Raw genomic sequence first — 27885 nt, 5'->3', positions numbered from 1 at the left:
TTAATCTATTCTCAAAGTTGGGTTGGGAGCTGGGCCTATACTACGCAAGCTATGAAGACTTTCACCTGATATTTTAGCCGGATGTATACCCAGCCGAATTGCACTGTAGGGGGCGAACGAGTTTTCGAACCTGTGTGTATGCATGCTAACATGGATGCAGCTATGAAGCCGCCGGGTTTGCTTCAGGAAAATTTATTTTAAGAAGCTTCCCAATGGAAATCGGCAAGTAATTTCTATCTCTAAGTTACATGGTCGCGCTCTCTGTATCGCGCACAGCGGAGTTCCGCCCGGTGCGCACACACAACCTGATATTGCCAAGTGCAACGTGTTCCTGGGTCAACATATTTTGTTGACCCTGGAACAACATTTTAATCCAAAAATATAATCTTAACCATATTCCTACACCTAAACCTAACCTTACCCATGAGTAATCCCTAAAATCTGAGGAACTGATAGATGAATTACACTGATGTACAAGCACCAAACACTGATTATAATCCTAAACTTCACAAAAATTATAAACTGGTTCTTGAAATCTGATTGGTTAATCACAATGTTGTTCCAGGGTCAACAAAGATGTTGACCCAGGAACACGTTGCACTTGGCAATATCAGGTTTGGCGGTGCGCACACACACACAAACGTAAGCGCACACACAAGTGAGCACACTCCCACTCCTATTTGTAAATATTAAGCCGCAAAACGTCTATTTAAATATGACTTCTGTGTGTCTCTGTGTTAATGTATGGCACAGACGCCGCGGGTTTGTTCACTACTCATACAGAAGACCGCGTGAAGCTTGCGGCGATATTAACGCCTGTCGTCTCACTAAATGAGGACATAAATACATGAACAACATCTCCAGAACTGCTCTGAGAGTCACTTCATGAGCATTCGAGCGTTTCATTTGAGAAAAACTATCCTCACGGCAACCCGTCAAAATAAAAGTTCGGTTTCACTTGAAGACATTGGGCAGAATGTAATAGGCTACTACTACTAAAACTATTAAAACCTTATCTTTAAGGAATAATCATACAATGTCTTCAATGTTATCAATATTAAATTCTTGATGACTGCTAGTTGTTTACTACTAGTAGTGAATTTATTCTGATCTACTTGGCAGAATTCAAATGAGCCATTTTAATCTAGATTAATCTAGATTAATTCCAAGATTACAGTGAGATTAATCTACATTAAAAAAATTAATCTATGCCCACCACTAATAAATATGTTGATTAAACTTTTTTTTTTTTCAAATGGAAAAGGTACCGATTTCGTGGAATGACCTTTAAAGCCCATCACTGACGTGGTGTGTCTGTCTCATTCCAATAAATCTGCATCATATGAGAAACTTTGTAATGTGCCAAGGAGCTTGGAACAAACTGACCATTTTTTGTCTCTGCATGAATTAAAGCTGTAGAATCTTAATCCAGAAATCAAATCCAGATCTGATCGATTTTTTAATCCACAGTGTTGTTGGCTCTCATAAGAGGGAACAAGGGACAGAAACTGACAGGTAAATGCATGTTTTATCACACACTTGTCTATAGACCACAACATGTGGTAAAATTCAGTGCCTACAGATGTTTTCTGCCTGATCCTCAAAACAACAAAAGATTTCATAGCATACAGTATTAAATCTATTCCAAGCACAGAACTGAGTAAATTCAAGTGCAGATTTTAATAATTTATCATGTACGTAGATCTAGTGTCACCGAGACATCGTCACACAACAAGCATCCAGACATTTTTAGCATAGTCAGCAAAAAAAAATCTTTTGACTGAAAATTTTTTTCCTCGGCCAAACCCCGTTCCACAGCCATACCTGTCACACACCCAGTTTAACAGCCGTGTTTTTCTTCTTGTAATTAGGAGCGCTTGTCCTCCTAATTTAAAAAATTTAGAAGCACCTTCTAATCAATAATAAAAAATTCTGATCAAAAATTAGCCTTCTTAATACGAGGTGACATTTGACTCAAAGTCATTTAAAGGGGAATTCTTTTTACCTTTGTAAATGCATTTTTCTACTTTTATTAAATGTATGCAGTGTTTCTATAGGATTTATTCCAGCTGTGGTGGCAGGACTGTTTCCCATGGACCACGCCCCCTCCCCACCCAAGAATCACCTGCACTCAGAATTGAATTTATTTTAACTAAAAAAGACAAGTAAATAGTAAATAATAAAATAAGAACAAATAAATTAATGACAATCAATAGCACAAACAAAAACAACAACAAGATACAAATGAAATTATCAGTACTTAATTTTTTTCAGTTAGGTCTAACTATAACCTATTCATCTGTAAAATAACACTGGATAGTCTTCACTGTATAATGAAAGACAGCAGCAGGTTTATTTTGGCTGCTGTCTCTTTAAGACCTCATGCATGGCTCTAATGTTACACATGGCTCTATGCTTACTTTTCTTTTTAGGAGCTCTTGTCCTCCTAATTTAATTTGTACTACAGAGGTCGCACAGAAGAACACAAAAGTGTCTTGTAGGTATAGGCTCAGAGGTGGCATGAGTGCAATTAAATTCATAGATTCGTGTGGAGATTAATGTTTTAAATATAAAATTTGAATACAGAAATATTAAGATTATTTAAATAACTGAAATTATACAGTAGCCCCTCAACTGAAACTGATGATTTTTGATGTGCCGGCAGAACAACAACAACAACAACAACAATAATAATAATACGCTACATGCTTCTTTTCCGCACATTTTTTCCAATTTACAGAAATCCGTCGTTAATCCCTGATAACTTTTAAAATGGAGTGAACACGGAGCAGTTTTTCCGTGGGTGGACCCGGAGCAGAGTGATTACAGAACGCTCAGAGCGGAGAGAGGAATGTGCTTTCGCTCCAATCCAGGCTTTGATCACATCCCCCTCAGCAGGCTGAATACACCTCGTCTTTCCTTAATTTAAGGCCAATTCAAGCTAAAATTAAGACATTTATTACACTATTTGAGTAATGCCTATTTACGGCCTTAAAATGATGAAAAGTGAATTTAAGACATTAAGGTCAGGCAGGAACCCTACAATAGACGGAAATCCGTCGTAGACTCCCTGCAAATAACGGAAATCCGTAGTAGGAGAACTTTAATCCCTGCATACAGGGGTGTCATGCACTCAATATTCTTGAGGGGGCACGAGTGAAGCGGGGGGTTGTGGGGGATCTTGTCTGACACAGAGGCCATGATAGAACTATAGATCGGATATAGGCTTATGTTTAATTAATATATATATATTTTTTATTTTATTCGAAATACTTCCAAACGTGTTAACTATATCATGAAATATCAAATAGGTGTAAGTAAATGCATTTTGCACTTTTATAGATTATAGGTCTAATGGGCGATGGGCAAAGTAGGCTAATAGTGTAATAGCTATGCATAAAAACCCGTATTTTTACTTAATACCATATATGGGTTTCATGCCATAAAATATTTTTAATAGGCTTCAACTGACTTATATTTAATGTGAATTTAATAAAAAATAAATAAATAAATTTATAGCACTTTATAGCCTATAACACATTGTACAGAAGCAAAGAACATTTACATAATCAAAGAACATTTTCATTGTCTAGCCAGAGTTCAAGCACCCTCAAAAACTCCCATTATAATCACTGAAGCGGTTTACACTGTGAAATGATTATCTTACATTCGTACATCTGCACTTCATTGTTTCTGATTGTGTCACTTCATTTCGGAGAATCTGCCAGTCAGCTAGCGAGTAGGCTAAAGAAAACACCGGCTTTTCAGCGATGACTCATCAGAACGCCTCTGATTGGTCATTGCATTCATAAGCTCAACAGAATCGAGTGTGATTGATTATTATGCGCAGCGCTGTCAAAACGCCTTTGTCCTTGGCTCAGCGCCGGCCAGCGAACGCAATTTGAATTTATCAGCTAGTGACGTGACGCACTGAACGTTCAAATCACGCCAGTGTGATTGTATCAATTATTCGGCTAATTTTTATTTATTTATTTATTTTTTGTCTTTTGGAACCTGCATTCAAAATCCGCTTGGCTCAAAAATCTGAAGGGGCACGTGCCCCCTTAGTTTTAATGGGCATGACGCCTCTGCCTGCATAGTCATGAAAAGCATTAATTTATTATGTAAGCACACAGGAATGCATAAATGTATGCATGAATGAATGAACAAAACAACCTTTTAAACATCCGTTTTAGGAAGTAAATTTTTTTTTTGGCAAAAGTGTACAGCACTAAATCACTGTTTAATTACTGCCAATCAATCATATTTCATAATAGTAAAGTAGTCAGACAACCTGCTGTTAGAGAATACTCTCTCATATGTCTGTTTTCTTTCTCTCAGTGTCTCTCCAGCCAAAGTTCCCACAGGTGTTTGTTGGAGATGACGTCACTCTGATCTGTAACCGTGAAGGAGGGAGTAAACCAACAAAATGGTTTTTTAATGGAAAGCCACACAAAACCGATACACATTATTTAATGCTTCTTATTGCAGTAACACCAGAAAACAGCGGGGTGTATGAGTGTGAGCAGGGCGGCACGAGGAGTGAGCCGTTCACACTCACTGTACTGGGTATGAACACCGTCCTAAACGTTCATGATCGTCTGTTCCTCCTGCTGTTTCTCATGATCTCTCTCTCTCTCTCAGAGCTGGAGCCTTACGCTCAGCTCTCTCCATCTGCAGGAGGTGCTGTGATGACCAAAGGAGATGGAAGAAACCTGGTGCTGCAGGCGGACGATGATCTGAAGGACTGGGCTTGTTTTGTGTTGAGAGAAGTGAGCACCTTCAGTCTAGGAGTCGATGTTGATGAGAAGATGAACAGAGCTGTTATATTTGCAGAATTAAAGGAGGCAGAAAGAGCCACTTTCTGGTGCAAGAAAAGAAAAGCGATCTTCAAGCAATGCAGTGACGCTGAAAAAGACAGGTGACTCATTACTTCACTTCCTGTTGTATTTCAGCACCTGTGTGTACAAATTCATTATGTTCTAAACCTGGAACGACTTACTTTCTTCTGTGGAAGACAGAAAGAGATACTTTGAAGAATGTTTTGACTGTTTGTGTTCATGCAATGAAAGTCAATGGTGTTCAAAACAAGCAACCCATGAACCATTTTTCAAAATCTCTTTTGTTGTGCTTACATTATCATAAGATACAATTCTGCGAAACCATTTACAAACAAGGGATTGTTTTGCTATTTGAACACAGAGTGATCGCATGTCTCTTCCGCTGAATTTGCAGTCCACTTCTCTATTAACTATGCAGGCTGCTCTTTCCAGCTTTCTGTCAGCTAGTTCCCATCAGTCTGAAACATAAGCAAGTGATATTATAGCATATTGAGCTTAAGAAAGAAAGAACTACAAAATCTCAAAGCCCTTTCATAAACAGCCATGAGACTAAATTGGAGAGCAACTGGAAACAGTAGTCTTCTGCTTCTTAGATATTTTACTGAAAAATATGCATCCTTTAAAGTGTTAAAAAAAGATCTCAACAATGTCTCAAACTGTGCTCAGATACCAAAATCTGTAAAAGTTTCGCAAAGACAAAGCTGATCATTAAAGATTGCATTAAATCACTCATTTCCTACACTCTTAAAAATAAAGGTGTTTCACGATGCCATAGAAGAACCTTTTTGTCTAAATGGTTCCATAAAGAACCTTTAACATCTGCAGAACCTTTCTGTTTCGCAAAAGGTTCTCAATCTACAGAGCATTTAACTGGACACCTGCTGCAAGTGCAATGTGATGTCATCAACATTTTGGGTCTGTAGGCCTATACCTGCTAAACATTTGTCAGGTTTTACTTGCACTGGCATTAGGATGAATTCATAGCAAACAGACATTAATTAAAATCCACAAAACTCACATCTTAATTTGACTGAATATTTAAATGAAACAGTAGATGAAGGATGTGCAGTCTGACCTGTGTTTGGTCTGTTTCTCAGAGCTCATGGTGATGTTGGTTCCTCCGGCCGTTCCTGCGCTGCAGGGGGAGCCTGTGGCTCTCAGGTGTGTAGTCTGGGGTGGAGCGAAGCTGGAAAAGGTTGTCTTCTATAAGGATAAATCAGAAATCCCGAGCTCATCTGAAGGCACATACACCATCACCAACGCCACACAAAGTGATAACGGGAAGTACAGCTGCCACGCCACCTACAGGTTCATCCACATCAGTGCAGAGGCTGCACAGAAGGAAGGAGATTCTGATGCTCAGGAGTTAAAAGTTATAGGTAAACAACAACAGCCAAATTACCTCACACTTTCATTAATACAGAACCACTAATACTGCATATACTAACAAAAAAAGTACCACAAAGTATTTTTTGGACATGGTACCATGGTGTTTTTTTATAATATACATGCATATATCAGTTACGTAATAACATTGAAAAAAAAAAAAAAAATTATATATATATATATATATATATTTAAGCACTATACACAAATATATGATAATTTATTCAAGCACTACATATGAATAGAGGAATAAACACAAACTTTTCATTTTAAGTTTGCAATACATACTGAAAAAATAAATATGTTTATATACAGTGAGGAAAATAAGTATTTGAACACCCTGCTATCTTGCAAGTTCTCCCACTTAGAAATCATGGAGGGGTCTGAAATTGTCATCGTAGGTGCATGTCCACTGTGAGAGACATAATCTAAAAAAAAAATCCAGAAATCACAATGTATGATTTTCTAACTATTTATTTGTATGATACAGCTGCAAATAAGTATTTGAACACCTGAGAAAATCAATGTTAATATTTGGTACAGTAGCCTTTGTTTGCAATTACAGAGGTCAAACGTTTCCTGTAGTTTTTCACCAGGTTTGCACACACTGCAGGAGGGATTTTGGCCCACTCCTCCAAACAGATCTTCTCTAGATCAGTCAGGTTTCTGGCCTGTCGCTGAGAAACACGGAGTTTGAGCTCCCTCCAAAGATTCTCTATTGGGTTTAGGTCTGGAGACTGGCTCGGCCACGCCAGAACCTTGATATGCTTCTTACAGAGCCACTCCTTGGTTATCCTGGCTGTGTGCTTCGGGTCGTTGTCATGTTGGAAGACCCAGCCTCGACCCATCTTCAATGCTCTAACTGAGGGAAGGAGGTTGTTCCCCAAAATCTCGCAATACATGGCCCCGGTCATCCTCTCCTTAATACAGTGCAGTCGCCCTGTCCCATGTGCAGAAAAACACCCCAAAGCATGATGCTACCACCCCATGCTTCACAGTAGGGATGGTGTTCTTGGGATGGTACTCCTCATTCTTCTTCCTCCAAACACGTTTAGTGGAATTATGACCAAAAAGTTCTATTTTGGTCTCATCTGACCACATGACTTTCTCCCATGACTCCTCTGGATCATCCAAATGGTCATTGGCAAACTTAAGTCGGGCCTGGACATGTGCTGGTTTAAGCAGGGGAACCTTCCGTGCCATGCATGATTTCAAACCATGACGTCTTAGTGTATTACCAACAGTAACCTTGGAAACGGTGGTCCCAGCTCTTTTCAGGTCATTGACCAGCTCCTCCTGTGTAGTTCTGGGCTGATTTCTCACCTTTCTTAGGATCATTGAGACCCCACGAGGTGAGATCTTGCATGGAGCCACAGTCCGAGGGAGATTGACAGTCATGTTTAGCTTCTTTCATTTTCTAATGATTGCTCCAACAGTGGACCTTTTTTCACCAAGCTGCTTGGCAATTTCCCCGTAGCCCTTTCCAGCCTTGTGGAGTTGTACAATTTTGTCTCTAGTGTCTTTGGACAGCTCTTTGGTCTTGGCCATGTTAGTAGTTGGATTCTTACTGATTGTATGGGGTGGACAGGTGTCTTTATGCAGCTAACGACCTCAAACAGGTGCATCTAATTTAGGATAATAAATGGAGTGGAGGTGGACATTTTAAAGGCAGACTAACAGGTCTTTGAGGGTCAGAATTCTAGCTGATAGACAGGTGTTCAAATACTTATTTGCAGCTGTATCATACAAATAAATAGTTAAAAAATCATACATTGTGATTTCTGGATTTTTTTTTTAGATTATGTCTCTCACAGTGGACATGCACCTACAATGACAATTTCAGACCCCTCCATGATTTCTAAGTGGGAGAACTTGCAAAATAGCAGGGTGTTCAAATACTTATTTTCCTCACTGTACATACACAAATATACTGATTAATAATATATTGTATAATGTGTATAGGCCTACATGTATATAGCTGTACTGTAAACTAAAAATGAAAAGTTTATATTGTCTATGTATTAACATAATATTTTACATCTTGCAGTTAAAGCAAGTCAAAATAAATACAAAAAATAGCTAAAAAAATGAAAACAACCCATCATGTCTTTCTTTTTCTTTGTTTTCACTGGCTGCATGCAAAATTATACTGCTGCACAACCAGTGTGCTCCGATTCATGAAAAATTCACTTATTATGAAACAGTCAGGGGCCTAATGGTTAGAGAGTCAGACTTGTAATCCAAAGGTTGCGAGTTCGAGTCTCAGGTCTGGCAGGGATTGTAGGTGGGGGGGAGTGAATGTCCAGCGCTCTCTCCACCCTCAATACCACGACTGAGGTGAGACCCTTGAGCAAGGCACCGAACCCCCAACTGCTCCCCGGGTGCCGCAGCATAAATGGCTGCCCACTGCTCCGAGTGTGTGTTCACAGTGTGTGTGTGTGTGTGTGTGTGTGTGTACTTTGGATGGGTTAAATGCAGAGCACAAATTCAGAGTATGGGTCACCATACTTGGCCGTATGTCACGTCACTTTCTCTTTCAGAATTAATGGCCTTATCATTAATGAAGCTTATCAAGTCAGAATCACTCATCATTGTGAATTGGTCTAACAAGTCAATCACTGATTCTGTCAAAAGTCAGAACGGTTACTTTTATGCATGTGCGTCCACTAGTTATTTAACCCATGTTCTTAGCATTGTCAGCATGTGCCACCCATTAAGCTTCAAAACAGCCACTGAATCAACACCATTAACACTCATATTATGTGTACTTACAGATACACATTCACAAAAACATCAGATTATCATTGTGTAATAAATAGAAATATCTGAAATTCTCATTAAATTTGCATTGTGTCTAAAAATCACCCATTTACAAATGGTAAAACTACAGGCTTTCGTGGTTTATTGCTTTAATCAAGGGGAGAAAAATGTTAGGGGTTAGGGGCCTCAGTTACAATCCAGTATGAAACAAAGGCACTATGTAAATACCACTGTATAGGAAATACTATATTCATCTGAAATCATCAGTGCACCACAGTCTTTTTTAAGTCTTTATTTCTGTTTTACAGGTGGACCTCCTGCTGCAGTGATTTCAGCGTCTACTAACAGTCTGCAGTGTTCCTGCCCTCACTGTCCTGACGACTGCACATCCTACCACTGGTATCACACACTCTTTAATGACCCATACGCACGCAAGAAACTATCTGAAAACGACCAGTCTATTACTGCAGAGGAAGAAGGACAGTACCGCTGCCGGAGGGAGTGTGGGAAAGGTTTCTCCCGTTTCAGCAACGTCTACAGCTACGAAGGTACTAATACACAAACATACATGCGCTTTAGACTTTCATTTTATTAATATTTTGTTTTGGGTTTTTTTTTAATTTAAGTTTAGGTTTTTGTTACTTTGTCATATTTATTCGTTATTTCTAAATGTGAAAGTCTAGTCAGAAATAAGAAATTTCAAATATTTTGGCACATATTTGAAATAAAATAAGTTGGTTATGGTTTTAATTTGAATTTAATAGCAGTAACCCTGCCATAAACACAATTTTTGTTTGTTCTTGCAAGATGAGGGATGAGTGTTAGACTATTTTCTGTGGTAATTAACAGCAGAAACGATTCTCGAAGTGTCTGTGACACCCAAGAGTTTCACGCCAAAACACAAGCATGCAAAGCTTTACGGTCTCTTTTATTTTCCGTGCATATTCATGTAGAGTGTAGCAAAGTAGAAATGCACTAATCACTTTCAATTCTCACTTGACGATTGTGCAAGCACACTACTTCTCATTTTTATTTTTAGAATGAATTTTCATCCTCTCTCTTTCTCTCAGCACAATCAGATCCTGCAAACGTGATGCCAATCCTGGTGGCGGTGATTCTGATCGTTCTCGGGTTGTTGATCGTCTTGCTGGTCGTGCTGAAACGAAGATGTGGAAGAAGCAACATCCAGGAGACCAAACGGGATGAAGACAAGACGACAGGTGGAGACTATGAGCAAATCCACCTCAAGGACAAGGATAAGGCGGTTTACCACACCCTGGGCGAGAGCACGAGCAAGGACAAGGCCGAGGGGGTTTACGAACCCCTACAAAAGAGGCAGGAGGAGGGGATGTACCACACAGTAGGACCTGGAGAGGGTCAGAGTGACGGTGAAGGTGGGTACGAGGCTCTTAAGAGCGTCAAAGCCGAGGTGTATCAGACACTGAGTTCAGACGACTCAAAAAAGCCAGCAGGAGAAGCAGAAGGAAGGTATGAGCAGCTTCCTCAGAAAGGCAAAGATTACGAGGCCGTGACAGTGGAGAAAAATCCATACGAAGAAGTGAAGAAACAGACGGGCAAAGAGAAAGAATGAAGGAATCTGGGAAAGACTAAGCACCACAATAGTCAAATGGCTGTTTAGTCATTGAAGGCAATGCAGTCTTTCTAAAAACCTTGCAAAAAGGTAAAACAGTTTAATGCAGGTTATTGTATTAAATGTAATGTATTACAGGAACACTTGGAACTCCATTAAAAAAAAAAGAAAAATCATTTGCACACATATATATCTTTATATACATATATAAAGATAAATACACACATATACATATATATATATATATAAATATATATATATATATATATATATATATATATATATATTCAGAGCTGGGTAGATTACTTTCAAATTTTAATCCATTACTGATTCCAGATTATATGACAAATTGTAGTCAGTAACGTAATCCGTTACATTACACATATTAGGTAATATAATCAGATTACTTTTAGATTACTTTTGATTTAACTCGTTTATCACATCGATTTAAATAGCATTATCTTGTACCATAATGATGGAAAAAATGCAAAGTGTAAGAAAACTTGTTCCATTCATTGTAATTTACAACATTAAGTGCATTAAACATTATATTACATTATAACAGTCTAACCGTTTCTGGTTTTCTTTTTCACTATTAATTTCACTAATTTTCCTTGAGAGATATCTGGTTGTATGTAGTACCACTAGGAGCGGCTTGAGGGCGCTAGTGCCTGGAGGTAACCGGATATATAAGCCCGGACGTAGATAGAGTAAGGCAGTTCGTTTGGTAACGGGAAACCTTTTGGTTGAACGTGTGGTACCTGCTTGCTCTACTAAAGTCCTTTGGTTGAGAACTCTTGGAGTTTGTGCTCAACTAAAGGACTTTTTACATGCCTATGCCTGCACCTATCTATGCTTCGCACCATTTCTTTCTGCATGTGTCATTGAACGGCTGCATAATCACCGCTGCACGCGAAAGGTAGTGTCTTTTGAACACTCAGTATGAGAACTATCGCATGTGGTCATCTAACGCGACGCACAGGACGGCGACGCTTTGAAGGCCAACGATACAGAGGACTGTAGGATTCATAACATTGCATCGCACTCAAAATATCTTTGTGACTCTAATCATCGACTCATCTCTCGTAACTCCGCGTACATCATCTGTACCGGAACGATAAGTTTCACCTCATTGACACAGTTATTGGACAAAGTGCACATGAACCTATGCATGGTATTTGTTGATTTTTGCACCTGTGTGTGGGTAAATATATATATTTTTTTTGTGGGAAGAATAAATTAGAGTCATAAAATTATTTGTTTGGAGAAGTGGTTTTATTTTTCAGTATCGATCAAATTTCTGTTGAACCCCCTCAGAGTAACATCTTTAAAAAAAGGAGGTGTTGCAGAATGGCGCCCGAACAGGGACCCTCTTGAACTTTTGTGGGATCCCTTGTATTTAAAAATAAATTTTGACGGTACTGAAAACCCTTCACAAACAAACATCTTAGACAATCATCTGCTATGGAAGAGAGAGAGCCCATTGACGATTATTCAGATGAAGCTTTCATTCATCGTAGAGACCCTCTAACTAATCTGATAGATACTTTTAGTGAGTTGTACTTGGATTCAGAGGAAGAAAGGGAAGATAGAGATGTGTCCCTAGATCAGAGAGTTGAGCAAACTGACCAACCTGACGACTTACCCTTACCTCCTCCACCTCTTGATTTTCAAGAAGATGAGCTGCGATTCGGCAGTGATGAAAGTGCCCAACGAATGTGTAGTATTGAAGAGCACCTTGTTGATCTTGAGCACAGAATCAGCGACTTTGTTGCCACAGAGACATTGAGCACAAAATTAAGAGCCTATGAAGACAGAATGAATTATCGTCTTCAAAGAGAGTTAGATCGTGTTCAGCAACAGTGTTATGCTAGAGTCGACGAACTAAGTAAGAGCATTGTGGATTGTTTGAAACAGCGTGATAAACAGCTGGAGCACCAGTTCAAAGCTGTCAAACCAATCATGTCAACTCCTGTCCATTCCAGCACCACAACTTCTCACAAGACATCTCAGACACCCTCTAAGATTCCTTCATTTCCACAAGACACTACGAGGCAAGTAACATACCTTCCTTCAGCATCTCACCTGCCTTCCGTTAAAATGGATTTACCTACCTTTAGTAATTTGAATTCAGAAGATCCCATTGAATTCATAGATCGTTTTGAAGAGTATATTGAATTGAGACCTCTGCTCCACGAAGAGTTGTTGGCGGCATTATCCGTGAGTCTTAAGGGAACCGCTAAGAGCTGGTGGAGAGCAGAGAAACCGAGTATTAGAGACTGGGATTCATTCAAAGAGAAATTCCTATTCTCGTTTTTGAATGAAGATCACAAGGAAGTTGCTGCACAGAAGCTGGCAAGTTACCGACAGAGGGTCAACGAATGTGTGAGAGACTTTGCTTTTAACTATAGAGCGATGTCACTAAAGATTAACCCTTTGTTGTCTGGCCGAATTAGTGCAGGCAACGTTGAGAAACTGCAATCCGCGGTTGGCCTCACTGTTGAGGGGAACGGTGAAAACTGTTGATGAGCTGGTTCGTCTCGGCACGCAAATCGAGAAGGACTGGGCTGAGAGTAAGAGAAGATGGAGTCAAGAGAAAGGTGAGGAACAGAAGAAGAATTCTTCTGGTGGAAAAAGTCAACCTAATCGTCTGATGCTTATTGATCCCACTTCTAACTCTCAGTGTAATAGTGTACTCAAGCACCCGTTGTTTTAAATCACTCATTCTTCAATGCTGTGATTGATACGGAAGTACTTTTCTTTGATGCAGCAGAAAGTATGGCAGAGACTAAAGAGGAAGGATGAGCATTTGACCAGAAGCGCTCAGACGTTCATGCTTGCCAATGGCCAGAGTAAAAACTCAGGGAAGGTACTCTGGGAATGTGAGATGTACGGAACGAAACATGAGATCACATTCCATGTGATGGATGACGAGGATTTGGCAGTCCCTATCATTTTAGGATTGGATTTCCTTAGAGAAGCCAAAGTCACCATCGATTTTAACGTTTCACGTATATTCCTACCTGATGCTAGCTCTAGTCATCCCATGTGTTTTAATAGAATGCACGAGCACCCTACTGTATGTTTTTATGCTGCACAAGGAGAAGTCAAGATGGTTCACGATAAGGAGAGGTCAAAACTGATCGACCAAGTCGTGGAAGATTCACATGCTGCAGACAAGGTAAAGAGTCAGTTGAAAGTTCTCTTGGATGATTGGCCTTTAGTATGTACCACAAATCTAGGACGTACAAGTTTGATCAAACACGAGATTAAAACTACTGACGAACTGCCTTTAAGAAAGCGACCATACAGAGTTTCTAAAGTTAAGAGTGATTTTATTGAAGAGCAAATTAAGGAGTTGCTTCAATTAAAGATCATCAAACCTTCTACGTCTCCGTGGGCCTCACCTGTGGTAGTCGTAGATAAAAAAGATGGAGGATCTAGGTTATGTATTGATTACCGTGGTTTAAATGCAAAGACTCACCTCGACGCATACCCAATGCCTCAAATCACAGACATTCTGGATTCTCTCCAAGGAGCCAAGGTGGTTAGCACGTTGGACTTAAAGAGCGGATACTGGCAAGTTGAAATGGACCCTGCAAGTGTACAAAAGACAGCTTTTGTTACTGCTTCAGGGCTATATGAATTCTTATGTCTTCCTTTTGGCCTTAAAAACGCGGCAGCATCATTCCAACGGCTGATGGAACAGGTCTTAAGAGAACATAAGAACAAGTGTTGCATGGTCTATATTGATGACATCATTGTATACTCTCCCGACATCCAGTCTCATCTGCACCATCTCAAGCAAGTGTTCCTGAGTTTGCACAAGGCTGGTCTCACGCTTAATCTTAAGAAGTGTAAGATCATCTGTTCTTCACTTGACTACCTAGGACACACGATCACAGCGGACGGAGTCGAGATGAATGCGGACAAGGTGGCTGCAATCAAGACGTTTCCTATTCCCAAGACCTTAAAAGAGGTACAACGGTTTCTGGGTCTAGCCGCTTGGTATCATCATTTTATCCCTGATTTTTCTAGTAAAACAGCGCCATTGCACGCACTGAAGAAGAAAGAAGCAAAGTGGAACTGGACTGATGAGTGCCAACGTTTGTTTGATCTCATCAAAGACGAACTCACTAGGGCACCGGTTTTAAACACACCGAACTTCGAATCTTCTTTTAAAGTACAGACTGACGCGAGTGATGTGGGCTTGGGAGCCGTTTTAACACAGGAGGTGGACGGCCAAGAGAGAGTCATTGCCTACGCATCTCGTTTGCTCAGAGGTGCAGAGAGATCTTATTCAGCATCAGAAAAGGAGTGTCTCGCAGTGGTATGGGCTGTAGAGAAGTGGCACCATTACCTCGAGGGCAGAGCTTTTGAAGTGATCACTGATCATGCATCCCTAGTCTGGCTATTCCAGCATCCCAAACCGTCATCTAGACTGGAAAGATGGACTATAAGGCTGCAGGGATATCACTTTGTCGTACGGTACAGAAGAGGACAATGTAATGTAGTGCCTGATGTATTGTCCAGAAGGTATGCAGTTGAGTCACCAGCTGTGTTGTTGCACACACCAGCTAAGAGTGGTTTTAATTCGGTCACGTACGATCTGCCAGTGGATTTGTCACAAATCGCAGCAGAACAGAAACTAGACCCAGAGTGCCAAGAATTGATGGTTAAAGTAGAGAACCAGAAAACCACAGACATTAAGAGAACGCACTATGTTTTCAAAAATGAGGTTTTATTTAGAAGTGTACCAGACTCCAAAGAAGGCCAGAGACTTCAAATTGTCATTCCTGCAAAGTTGAAGGAAGCAATTTTAACTTATGCACATGACAATCCCCTGAGTGGTCACCTGGGTAAATTTAAAACACTGATGAGACTCTTAGAGTTTGCTTATTGGCCCTCAATTCGCACAGATGTATGGCAGCACTGTAAAACGTGTGAGAAATGTCAACAGCATAAGCCAACTAACTTGAAACCTGCAGGCAGTCTACAAAGTGTACCCATAGTCGAGCCTGGTTATATGCTTGGAATGGACATCATGGGACCATTTCCCCGAAGCACCCGACAGAATGAATATCTGCTGGTTATAGTGGACTACTTCTCAAAATGGGTAGAAGTATTTCCCATGAGTGCCACCATTGTGCGGATTTTAATAGAAGAGATTTTCACGAGGTGGGGAACTCCAGCTTTTATCGTGTCTGACAGAGGTACACAATTTACCTCCAACCTCCTTGACCAAGTATGCAAGCAATGGCACGTGACACAAAAACTCACCACAGCATACCATCCGCAGTCTAACCTCACTGAAAGGGTCAATCGGAACCTAAAGACGATGATTGCCACGTATGTCGATCAGAACCATCGTATGTGGGATCAGTGGATCTACGAGTTCAGGTTTGCTCTAAATACTGCATGGCACGAAAGCATAGGTTATTCTCCAGCAGAGATAGCTCTAGGCCGACGGCTGAAAGGACCTCTGCAGAGAGCCTTGCAGAATCCCCCAGATCCTGACCAACCAGCTTATAGTACGCTTGAACGCCAGAGAAATTTGTATGAGTCAGTAAAGGAAAATGTAGAAAAGGCTCAGACTAAACAAAGAAAGTACTATAACATGAAAAGAAGAGATCAGAACTTCAGTGAAGGAGATTTAGTTTGGGTTAAAACTCATCCTCTCTCTCGAGCAGATGATGCCTTTATGGCTAAAATTTCTCCAAAATGGAAAGGCCCGGCTAAGATCGTGAAAAAACTAGGACCCGTAAACTACAAGGTAAATATGTTATCCGATCCGACTCAGATAGATACTTACCATACCCAGAATTTAAAAATTTTCCATGGGAAAATTTAAGACCAGGGGGAGGGGTATATAACAGTCTAACCGTTTCTGGTTTTCTTTTTCACTATTAATTTCACTAATTTTCCTTGAGAGATATCTGGTTGTATGTAGTACCACTAGGAGCGGCTTGAGGGCGCTAGTGCCTGGAGGTAACCGGATATATAAGCCCGGACGTAGATAGAGTAAGGCAGTTCGTTTGGTAACGGGAAACCTTTTGGTTGAACGTGTGGTACCTGCTTGCTCTACTAAAGTCCTTTGGTTGAGAACTCTTGGAGTTTGTGCTCAACTAAAGGACTTTTTACATGCCTATGCCTGCACCTATCTATGCTTCGCACCATTTCTTTCTGCATGTGTCATTGAACGGCTGCATAATCACCGCTGCACGCGAAAGGTAGTGTCTTTTGAACACTCAGTATGAGAACTATCGCATGTGGTCATCTAACGCGACGCACAGGACGGCGACGCTTTGAAGGCCAACGATACAGAGGACTGTAGGATTCATAACATTGCATCGCACTCAAAATATCTTTGTGACTCTAATCATCGACTCATCTCTCGTAACTTCGCGTACATCATCTGTACCGGAACGATAAGTTTCACCTCATTGACACAGTTATTGGACAAAGTGCACATGAACCTATGCATGGTATTTGTTGATTTTTGCACCTGTGTGTGGGTAAATATATATATTTTTTTTTGTGGGAAGAATGAATTAGAGTCATAAAATTATTTGTTTGGAGAAGTGGTTTTATTTTTCAGTATAGATCAAATTTCTGTCGAACCCCCTCAGAGTAACATCTTTAAAAAAAGGAGGTGTTGCAACATCAAGGTTTCCCAAACTAGAGTTTGTAAAGGAACTGCAGGGGGGTTGTGAGTTTAATGAAAAGCTGACAATTAATTAAATCATAAAAAAAATTAAAATGAAAATAAATCCTTTTAAAACAAACTCCTCGCTTCACTTGGTAGCCATATTTGCAACGCCTCCAGGCAGCTTGTACAAGACCTATCTTAATGAATGGGGGAATCCTGAAATCTCAAAAACTAATTTACATATGTCAAATCAGCAACGAAAATCTGAAATTAATTGCCCCATGAATATTGTTTCTTATGCTAAATAGCGTTTAAAAAGCTTATTTTTCAGGCTAGACCAGCCAATGTGCATATGGAGTCATAACGTGCTTAAGACTGTGCATGTGCCTTGGCTAGGAAATTTGGCTCTTTCATTTAGAAGGTGGGACTATTCCTCCATATTGCGCGTTGCAGTTTCTCCCATTCATAAGTATAGGAGTAAATAAAACACTTACTAAAAAAGATGAAATATTTGTATTTACCTGCATGCCATGTGATCATTAATCAACATCAAAGAAACCGTGAACATGCAAATGTGATAATTATTGAAATATTTATTTTAAAATCTCAGGGGTACTTAAAGCAAATATATTTGATGAATAAGGTTTAGATGACAAAAAGTTTTGGAATACCTGCATTACATGTAACTAAGAAATAACGTGAATATTTGCAATTTAATTAGTAATAGTTAATAATACATGGTTAAAAAACCTACAGAGTATAATAATTCAAATAAAAATGAATGTGTTCATCAGTAGTTGTTGATGCAATATTGAAACCCTTCTTAAACCTGAAATGATTTTTGTAAATCCACTGGTCAAATTCTTTCACCACCTGACTAATGATGACTGATCTTTGTGCGAAAGTCCACAAAACTGGACTATATACTGGCAATAAACTTGATGAACTTAAGATAAGATCTAGATATGACCGTGAATTCAGACAAAGCAACCTTGTTTGTCTCACGGAAACCTGGCTTAAAGATCATCATACAACCCCATGTTTAACAGGGTATACAACAATACGAGCCGACAGAGACGAGCGCAGCTCATTTAAATCTATAGGTGGAGGGCTGTGCGTGTTTGTCAATAACAGCTGGGCCACACAGTATTGTGTACGGGGGAAAAAATGCACGCCGGACTTTGAGATTTTAACGATCTCTTTTAGACCATTTTATCTCCCGCGGGAGTTTGGCCAGATTACTGTTATATTCACTTATGTACCCGGACCAAATGTTGGTGCTGCTGGGGAGAGAATAGCGGAAAGTTTTAACGATGCGCTTGCCCGATCTGCAGACCAACCTGTTTTAATTATTGGGGATTTTAATTCTTGTGACTTATCTGAATACCTGCCTACACTTCAACAGTATGTGGACTGCCCTACCCGCTTAAATCGAACTATTGATCGCTGCTATGGAAATATTACCAATGCTTATAAAGCGGTTTGCAGACCTCCCCTCGGGAAATCTGACCACAATGTAATTCATCTCTTGCCCAAGTATAGGGCTGCTGTGAAGAGAGCGAAGCCTGTTATCAAGCAGATACAGGTGTAAAGAGCGACTAAAGGACTGTTTTGAAGAGACTAATTGGGACATTTTTTTTCAGTCATGTCAGGACGCCGATGAACTCACAGACACTATTACGTCGTATATTAAATTTTGTGAAGATTCTCTATCTGAAACTAAAACTGTGAAAATTTTTCCTAATAACAAGCCTTGGGTATCTAGACAGCTGAAAATGTGTCTTAATGAAAGGAAGGTTGCTTTTTGCTCAGGAAATACAGAATTACTGTGTGTGAAAAGGAGACGGGGGAAATTCTCAAAGCAAAATTTGATTTTAAAACGAAAATTGAGAGTAATTTTTTAACAGGTAATGTCAGACAGGCTTGGAAGGGACTAAATACACTAATGGGCAGGTCAAATAAAAAAGATAATAGTTTGGTCCGAAATTGTCAAACCTTTATTAATGATTTGAATAATTTTTATTGTAGATTCGACACAGTGGAAGGTCAGACAGAATGCGATGAGATATGTAAAAATCTTAGTGTAGAGGAATCTATAGTTATTAAGGAGACAGATGTTATTGCAAGTCTTAGGAAACTAAAGTCAAATAAGACCAGAGGCGGACAAAGTTCACAACTTCCTTACTTGAGTGAAAGTACAGATACCACTGGTCAAATACTACTCCACTACAAGTGAAAGTTGTAAAAACAGATTTTTACTTAAGTGAAAGTATGGAAGTATATGTTTTTAAAAGTACTTAAGTATCAAAAATAAAAAGTAAATGCATTGTTTTATTGTCGCATTGTTGTATATTTGCAATACCTTATGCCTCTAATGCAACCTACTGAATACACTGATTAGCTTGTATTATCTTTGGAATTAAGAGCTTTTATGTTATACCAAACCTATAGAAATGGAACAACTGAATGAAGATAATCATCTTTATTTTTTATCTAACACTCCTACAGCTACATTGAACTCATTTTAATACTTGTTTAAAAGTTACAAAGTTCTTTTTCAAAGAGATATTGTCTATAAGTCTATGATATGGTTCATTTTCTCTCAGTATGGCCAGTATGGCCATGGTGTGCAGGTTGCGCCAAAGAACCGTCTTTTTTAAATTTTGCCATCAACTGATCAGTGTTCAGAAAATGCTCAGAAATCAGTGAACTTCACAATATGTGGCTAGTGTTGGGTATTGTTTTTTTTATATCCATTCCGATTCTGATTCTGCTTATTGATTTCAATTTTTATTGATTCCCAGTTTAGATTCTAAAGTTTTCATTTAGCCTACTTTTTGATCATGTTTGCAAAAAATATATGTATTTATGTGCAGTGTTTTGACAATAAAATAATGTTCAGATTTATATACTTCCCTGACCAGTTTTTAGCAGAAATTTACCAGTAGGCCTAAGTATATATATATATGTGTGTGTGTGTGTGTGTGTGTGTGTGTGTGTGTGTGTATGGTAAAGTGAAGGCAGTCATTTTTGACAGATATATTAGCCTACCATTTGTATTGCCATAGTTTGACTACAGAAATTAAACTATAGTTACTATAATGAAACTATGGTAAATTTGTGGTTACTGAAGTTACTACAAATAGCATAATTATGGTTACTATAGTAAAAACATGGTTAATTTTCCAAAGGGCTTTAATGAGTTAACACGTGCCTTTTTTTTTTTTTTTTTAGAGCGCTTTTAGCTGTGCAGTAGCGCGGACGTTTACATTAGTTTAGCGGGGAAGATCCCGAGGTTGCCAGATTTGCGTAAAAAACATCAGCCAAATGTCCATTCAAAGCTAGACGGAAAACTGCAGGCTTAGAAATACCGTAAGACTTGGCAACACAGGAAGGTCCTGGCAGATCGCAGGCCGGATTTTCGCAGAAAAAAAAGGGTTCAGTGAAAATGCACTCATTGTAAAAACTGCTACATACAACGACTTTCTACTTGGAGACCTTGATATAAATGTAGTTGAGTAAAAAGTACGATATTTGTCTTTCAAATGTAGTGAAGTTAAAGTCGCAAGTTTCCAGAAAAAATAATACTCAAGTAAAGTACAGATACTCAAAAAGTGTACTTAAGTACAATACTCAAGTAAATTTACTTCGTTACTGTCCACCTCTGAATAAGACCACTGGCCCGGATGGTCTTAAAGCTCGTCTGCTTAAAGAATGTGCTCCTCAATTAAAGGGAGTTTTTACAAGATTATTTCAATTTCTCTTGGACAAAAGTGCAGTGCCAAAACTATGGAAATACTCAGTGATTCAACCTGTGGCAAAAAAAAAACAGGTGCAAGTATGCCAAATGATTATCGACCTATTGCAATAACTTATATATTATGCAAAACTATGGAGCGAGTTTTAGCTAATCATTTAACTTTAAGTGTGGCCTCTAAGCAAGATCCACTTCAGTTTGCATATAAGAGAAATAGAGGCACAGATGATGCTGTACTGACTCTTCTTAATACAGTCACTAAACATCTTACAAATCCTAAAGGATACGCTAGGATTTTATTTGTAGATTTTAGTTCAGCTTTTAATTCAATGAAGACACATCTTCTTTTAAAAAGGTTAGTGGATCTTAATATTAATCAAGGGCTCGTCCTCTGGATTAGAAATGTTCTTTCTTGTCGTCCACAAAGAGTTTGTGTTAGAGGGGTGATGTCTGATGTGCTCACTGTGAGTAATGGTTGCCCACAAGGTTGTGTTCTTTCCCCTGTGCTGTTTTCTATTTTTACTAATGAATTTACAATTAATGAGAAAAATTTCAGATTATTCAAATATGCTGATGATATGGCCCTGGTTGGCCTGTTGGACAAAACAAATCATGCATATGATCTGGCCTACCTGACCCACATTAAGGCTCTAGAAACTTGGTGTTGCTCTAGCCAATTAGAAATTAATGTTGCCAAGACTGAAGAATTAATTATGTGTACAAAACGAGATGTGATATGTGAGCCGATTTCACTTGAGAGTCAACAAGTTGAAATTGTGGAACATTTTAAGTATCTCGGATCAGTTTTGGATTCTCAGTTGAGTTTTGCTGATAATTCAGAGTACATTTTTAAAAGATACTCTCAGCGACTCTTTCTTCTCAGACAGCTCAGTGGTCTTGGTGTTAGTAAGCACATTTTGGAACTTGTGTATATATCCATTGTTGAAAGTGTTTTAACTTTTCATCTTTCTGTCTGGTATGAGCATCTAAATTGCAGACTCAAGAACAAACTTTCCAGAATTGTATCCTTGGCAAATAAAATAATTGGCAGGCCTCAGAATCAATTAACACAACTTTACGTGGAAAGGACAAAGAAGAAGGCGAGAGTTATTCTTGCAGATGGCTCTCATCCTCTTTTCAGCCAGTTTGAGCTCTTGAAGTCAGGTAGACGTTATAGAGTTCCCCTAGCAAATAAAAATGTGTATAAGAGGTCCTTTATCCCCAATGCAATTAGAATTATTAACTCAGCAACTTTTTAATTAGCAGTGTGTAAGGCTTGAATTGTATCCATTTTTCTTTGTGTTGTGTGTGTAACGTGACTAGTTATTGTGATTTTATTCTATTTGTATGTTGTTACTAATTTTGTTGTGTTGGTGAGCCAAAGACAATTTTCCACTCAGGTGGACAATAAAGTTGTACATTAACATTAACATTATATACAGGTGCATCTCAATAGATTAGAATCTCGTGGAAAAGTTTATTTATTTTAGTAATTCAACTCAAATTGTGAAACTCGTGTATTAAATAAATTCAATGCACACAGACTGAAGTAGTTTAAGTCTTTGGTTCTTTTAAATGTGATGATTTTGGCTCATATTTAACAGAAACCCACCAATTCACTATCTCAACAAATTAGAATATGGTGACATGCCAATCAGCTAATCAACTCAAAACACCTGCAAAGGTTTCCTGAGCCTTCAAAATGGTCTCTCAGTTTGGTTCACTAGGCTACACAATCATGGGGAAGACTGCTGATCTGACAGTTGTCCAGAAGACAATCATTGACACCCTTCACAAGGAGGGTAAGCCACAAACAAAGAAGCTGGCTGTTCACAGAGTGCTGTATCCAAGCATGTTAGCAGAAAGTTGAGTGGAAGGAAAAAGTGTGGAAGAAAAAGATGCACAACCAACCAACAGAACCGCAGACTTATGAGGATTGTAAAGCAAAATCGATTCAAGAATTTGGTTGAACGTCACAAAGAATGGACTGAGGCTGGGGTCAAGGCATCAAGAGCCACCACACACAGACGTGTCAAGGAATTTGGCTACAGTTGTCGTATTCCTCTTGTTAAGCCACTCCTGAACCACAGACAACGTCAGAGGCGTCTTACCTGGGCTAAGGAGAAGAAGAACTGGACTGTTGCCCGGTGGTCCAAAGTCCTCTTTGCAGATGAGAGCAAGTTTTGTATTTCATTTGGAAACCAATGTCCTAGAGTCTGGAGGAAGGGTGGAGAAGCTCATAGCCCAAGTTGCTTGAAGTCCAGTGTTAAGTTTCCACAGTCTGTGATGATTTGGGGTGCAATGTCATCTGCTGGTGTTGGTCCATTGTGTTTTTTGAAAACCAAAGTCACTGCACCCGTTTACCAAGAAATTTTGGAGCACTTCATGCTTCCTTCTGCTGACCAGCTTTTTAAAGATGCTGGTTTCATTTTCCAGCAGGATTTGGCACCTGCCCACACTGCCAAAAGCACCAAAAGTGGGTTAAATGACCATGGTGTTGGCATAGGCGTAAATCCCGGGGGGGATGGGGGGACAGGACCCCCTATCTGAGGCTTGTCCCCCCTAAAAATATCATTACAAGTGACTCTGTGTATTGAAAATAATATAACGGACATATACTTAAAATAATTGTGTGATTAGTAAAACAAAATAAACGCAAAAAAACGTTTTAAGTTCAGAAATGTTTTGATTCCCCCCCTCTCTTTCCTCACAGTGGTTTGGTCCACTGTGTGCTTTCCTTCTTTACTGATAAACACACACGAGTTCGGTGAGAGAGAGCAAGTTAGTTATGTGCAAGTAGGCTGTCAAGGCTATTTTATTCTCTTTAAACATAGGGTGAAATGATTCTTTCTCTTTAATACATATGATGCTGGATCATTAATAAATTAATCATGACAAAAAAATTATGACATCCGATGTATTTTCTATGAGCGATTATAAGGTTAACAAGCTTAATACCATAGCTTGTCACCCACTACAACTAACACAGCGATAAGCCTGTGTGTGAACTGATATTAGGCTAATATTGTACTTGACTAGATGAAACCTAAAATACTATGGATGACGCAAAATAATAATTATAATATGACCGCGTGGTGAACCATGAACTCATATTTAAACACGGTCTCCATGCTATGTACACATACTGTGTACACATATCTATCCTTACAAGTACAATTTTGGCTGTATTATTTGTGTCCCCTTCAAAAATTGCTCTTGAGAAATTTTACGTTTATTGTCCCCCTCAACTGTCAAATGAAATTTACGCCCCTGGGTGTTGGTGTGCTTGACTGGCCAGCAAACTCACCAGACCTGAACCCCATAGAGAATCTATGGGGTATTGTCAAGAGGAAAATTAGAAACAAGAGACCAAAAAATGCGGATGAGCTGAAGGCCACTGTCAAAGAAACCTGGGCTTCCATACCACCTCAGCAGTGCCACAAACTGATCAGCTCCATGCCACGCAGAATTGATGCAGTAATTAAAGCAAAAGCAGCCCCTACCATGTATTGAGTACATATACAGTAAATGAACATACTTTCTAGAAGGCCAATAATTCACTAAAAATGTTTTTTTTTATTGGTCTTATGAAGTATTCTAATTTGTTGAGATAGTGAATTGGTGGGTTTTTGTTAAATGTGAGCCGAAATCATCAAAAAGACTTAAAGGTGCTGTATGTAGGATTTTGACTCTACTAAAGCATAAAAATACCATAATATGTTTGCAGATATTTAAGAAACATGCCAAGTTAACATACTTGTTTATATGAAAAACAATGCTACAGTCAGTTATTGTCCTTTGAAAATGTGAATTCCGGCCTAGAATGTCTGTGTTTGTTATGGTTTGTGAAACCCGCCCACTACCAGTTTACCCAATTGTATTTCGGCACCCCAGGTTGCCAGTTGGCGAAAAACACAGCGTATTTAATTTCATTCATCGGCATGTGCGCTCGTTCCTGTGGGTGTCCTTAATCTGGCAACCTGCGTGTGCGTCAAGTCTGAGGAGGAGGGGCCAGGTGAAAAAAACCGTCTCCAATATTTTGAATTTGGACTGCAATACTTAGTTCAACCGCTAGGTGTCAATCCTACATACAGCACATTTAAACTACTTCAGTCTGTGTGCATTGAATTTATTTAATACACGAGTTTCACAATTTGAGTTGAATTACTGAAATGAACTTTTCCAAGATATTCTAATTTATTGAGATGCACCTGTACATATATAATATGTATATATAATCCGTAGGCTATTTTAGAAAGGAAAATTTAAAAGATGAAAAAGAGAAATTATGAATAATTTATTGATATTGTGTGAATAATAGGTAATCCATAAAAAGTAACTGTAGTCTGATTATGAGTATTTTAAAATGTAACTTACTCTAATTACAAGTACTTCATTTTTGGAATCTGATTACATAATCCAGATTACATGTAATCAGTTACTACCCAGCTCTGTATATCAGTGTTAATTTCGTTGACGAATAATTTTCGTCATAATTGTTGTCAACGACATTTTTTTCACCGGCGACAAGGAGACGATGACGAACGAAAACTCATTTTGAATGACAAAAACTATGACGAAAATCTATTGACGTATTCCTCACCGAATAAAAACGAGACGAAAATGTTAGGGAGGGACGATTCGGGAAGAGATTAGTAGTTAGGAGGTTAGATGTATATATGAACTGGTGGCGGCAGGACATAACATACACTTGCTGCACTTCTCATAAAACGTTAAAAAATGTCAATATGTGGGAGTAAGAGAAGAGCAGACATATAGATAAATCTGACGACCCAAGAGAGAACTCGATTCTGTCCGGTTTTCTAAGCGCAGACACTGAAGCATACTTGGGTAAAGTTGGTTTTATATTCGCACATTCACACATTTCCGCATTCAATAACTTTAATATTATATGTGCAATAAAGTTATTATTTGCAAATTCTAATCAGCGACATCATTGTCAACCTACTACATTTTTTTCACAATCGATCAAAATGGGCAAGTATTGTTTTAATGGCATACTTACTTGCGAATATCCGCTGAATGTCCAATGTAGTGTGGTTAACAAAGTAATTGAATGCAGAAGTCCGAATGTGCCAATATAAAACCACTTTACCCAAGTCTGAAGCATACACTCACAGAAAGCGCGTCGCATGAACAGAGAATTACACATAAAATGATGTCGAATTGTCCGTTTTGACGAGCACTCACATAAACACAGTCGATTACGTCTTAAGTGAACGTAAACAGTAGGGAGAACGTGTATCAATACATTGCATCCATTGCAGCTGCATTCGGTTTTAAAAGGATAGTAGTCTAATTAAATTGCTATTGTCTGTGGCTTTGATGTTAATCAAGCAACAAAAGAAAGACAGAAAATTACTCACTGCTCTTGAATGAAAAACTTTAGTAGCCCTAAAGATTAATCTAAATTTATTTATAGAAATAAATATGTCTGCTGGAAAGAATGAAGAATATGGTAAACAAGTTGCTATAAAGAATGCATAATTATCCTATGTAACAATTTGTATTTCATTAAAAAGGAGACCATGTTCTTGTTCTTTATGAGAAGTGGTTTTATTTAATTCTAACATTCTCTCTCTGTAAAACACATTTATTCTTAAATTATTTTCATATTGCATATTTTTCCAATTCTAATTTTTGTTTTGAAAGTATGGTAAATAAAATGTATCAACAATGACATTGGAAAATTTTGATATACCATTGAAATAACAGGTAGCCCATCTGAATTATATAACAATTAGGCTATCCAACTCATAGTAGCCTACCAAAATGTTATTATCAGTAGACGTGAAATCTTATTGTAGTCTTCAAATCTGGGTACTGTCTTATGTTTTAAAATCACTTCCAGAGGACATTTGGTCCCATCAGGCTAACATGACAGTCACGATCATGCTGCTGTAAGCTTTTCTTTTTCATTTGTTTTCATTCGCGATCTTTACAACACACATTACATTACATATTTCATGGCACACTCGTTTTATGCGTTTTTTGGCACCACCTATTGTTGTGGGTGTATTACTGACATGTCAAAGTCTAGACCCTGAATATAAGACGAACGGGTTTTTTCAGATGTATTTCCAAGGAAAAAACATCGTCTTATATTCGGGTCAATACGGTAATCAATCTCTGTGAGTCCATAAGAGCAACGTTACCTCTAACGCCTCAAAAACCACACAAAGCGAAGAAGACTGCAATCCACATGACTCCGGTTGATGAATCAAAGTCTTTTGAAACAAAACGACAGGTGTGTGTAAAAAAAAAAAATACTGATATTTCAAACGTTCAAAAAAAGTTTAACCTATAAACAAAGATTATATTGAAAATGTTTTTTTCTATAGACGGTTTCAACGGCAACAACATAAACAAACGTTACTGCGCATGCGCGCTTTTGTGGCCCTAACTCAACTTCCGGTAGACATCCAAATAAGTCCCTCTAGAGTAGATTATGTTTTGATAACAAGCAAAATATGTTTGCTGCGTAAATCAGATGGACTGAGATGCAGCGATAACTACTTGCGGACTTATTAAAAATGCAAATCCATTCTCTGCCAGCAGGATCGCTTTAAGGCAGAGAACTAGAGTTTTCCCCGGAAACGGCTGTTGGGCTGTACGTTACACAAAGCAGCGCTGAGCTTACGAACGCTGCTTTATCAGGCATATAACTTGCTAGATGAAATGAAAATCGAACATTTTCTAAAGACAGTTGTCCTTCAGGAATACAGTGATATAAAAACACCCGCGCCTCGATTTTTAAACGTGCATTACGTGCTCATGTTTATTCAACGAAGCAATTTGGAAAATCGGTCTGTTTCATCGTGGCGGGTCGCCACAAATAAATAAATGTATGTGAAATAGTGACGTTCGACACCGAGGCTTC

General features: G+C 38.7%; 1 protein-coding gene, 1 long non-coding RNA gene and 1 pseudogene across 2 annotated transcripts in view; 2 read left to right on the top strand and 1 right to left on the bottom strand.

The window, feature by feature from the left end:
- Positions 1-27885, top strand: part of LOC131533738 (uncharacterized) — a 65972-nt gene that overhangs the window by 2744 nt on the left and 35343 nt on the right. The gene's annotated exons all lie outside the window — the stretch shown is intronic.
- Positions 156-10809, top strand: LOC131533745 (uncharacterized; annotated as a pseudogene).
- On the bottom strand, positions 4932-27885 carry LOC131533814 (uncharacterized). The gene is made up of 3 exons (XR_009269209.1): positions 27161-27885; positions 5917-6172; positions 4932-5299 (listed from the first exon to the last, which is right to left on the bottom strand). It is a non-coding gene; the product is annotated as an uncharacterized LOC131533814 (long non-coding RNA).

The sequence above is a fragment of the Onychostoma macrolepis genome, chromosome 24, assembly GCF_012432095.1.
Source record: "Onychostoma macrolepis isolate SWU-2019 chromosome 24, ASM1243209v1, whole genome shotgun sequence".
Classification (NCBI taxonomy): domain Eukaryota; kingdom Metazoa; phylum Chordata; class Actinopteri; order Cypriniformes; family Cyprinidae; genus Onychostoma; species Onychostoma macrolepis.
The sequence above is the reverse complement of the archived record's forward strand: the minus strand, read 5'-3'. Positions and strand labels throughout refer to the sequence as shown.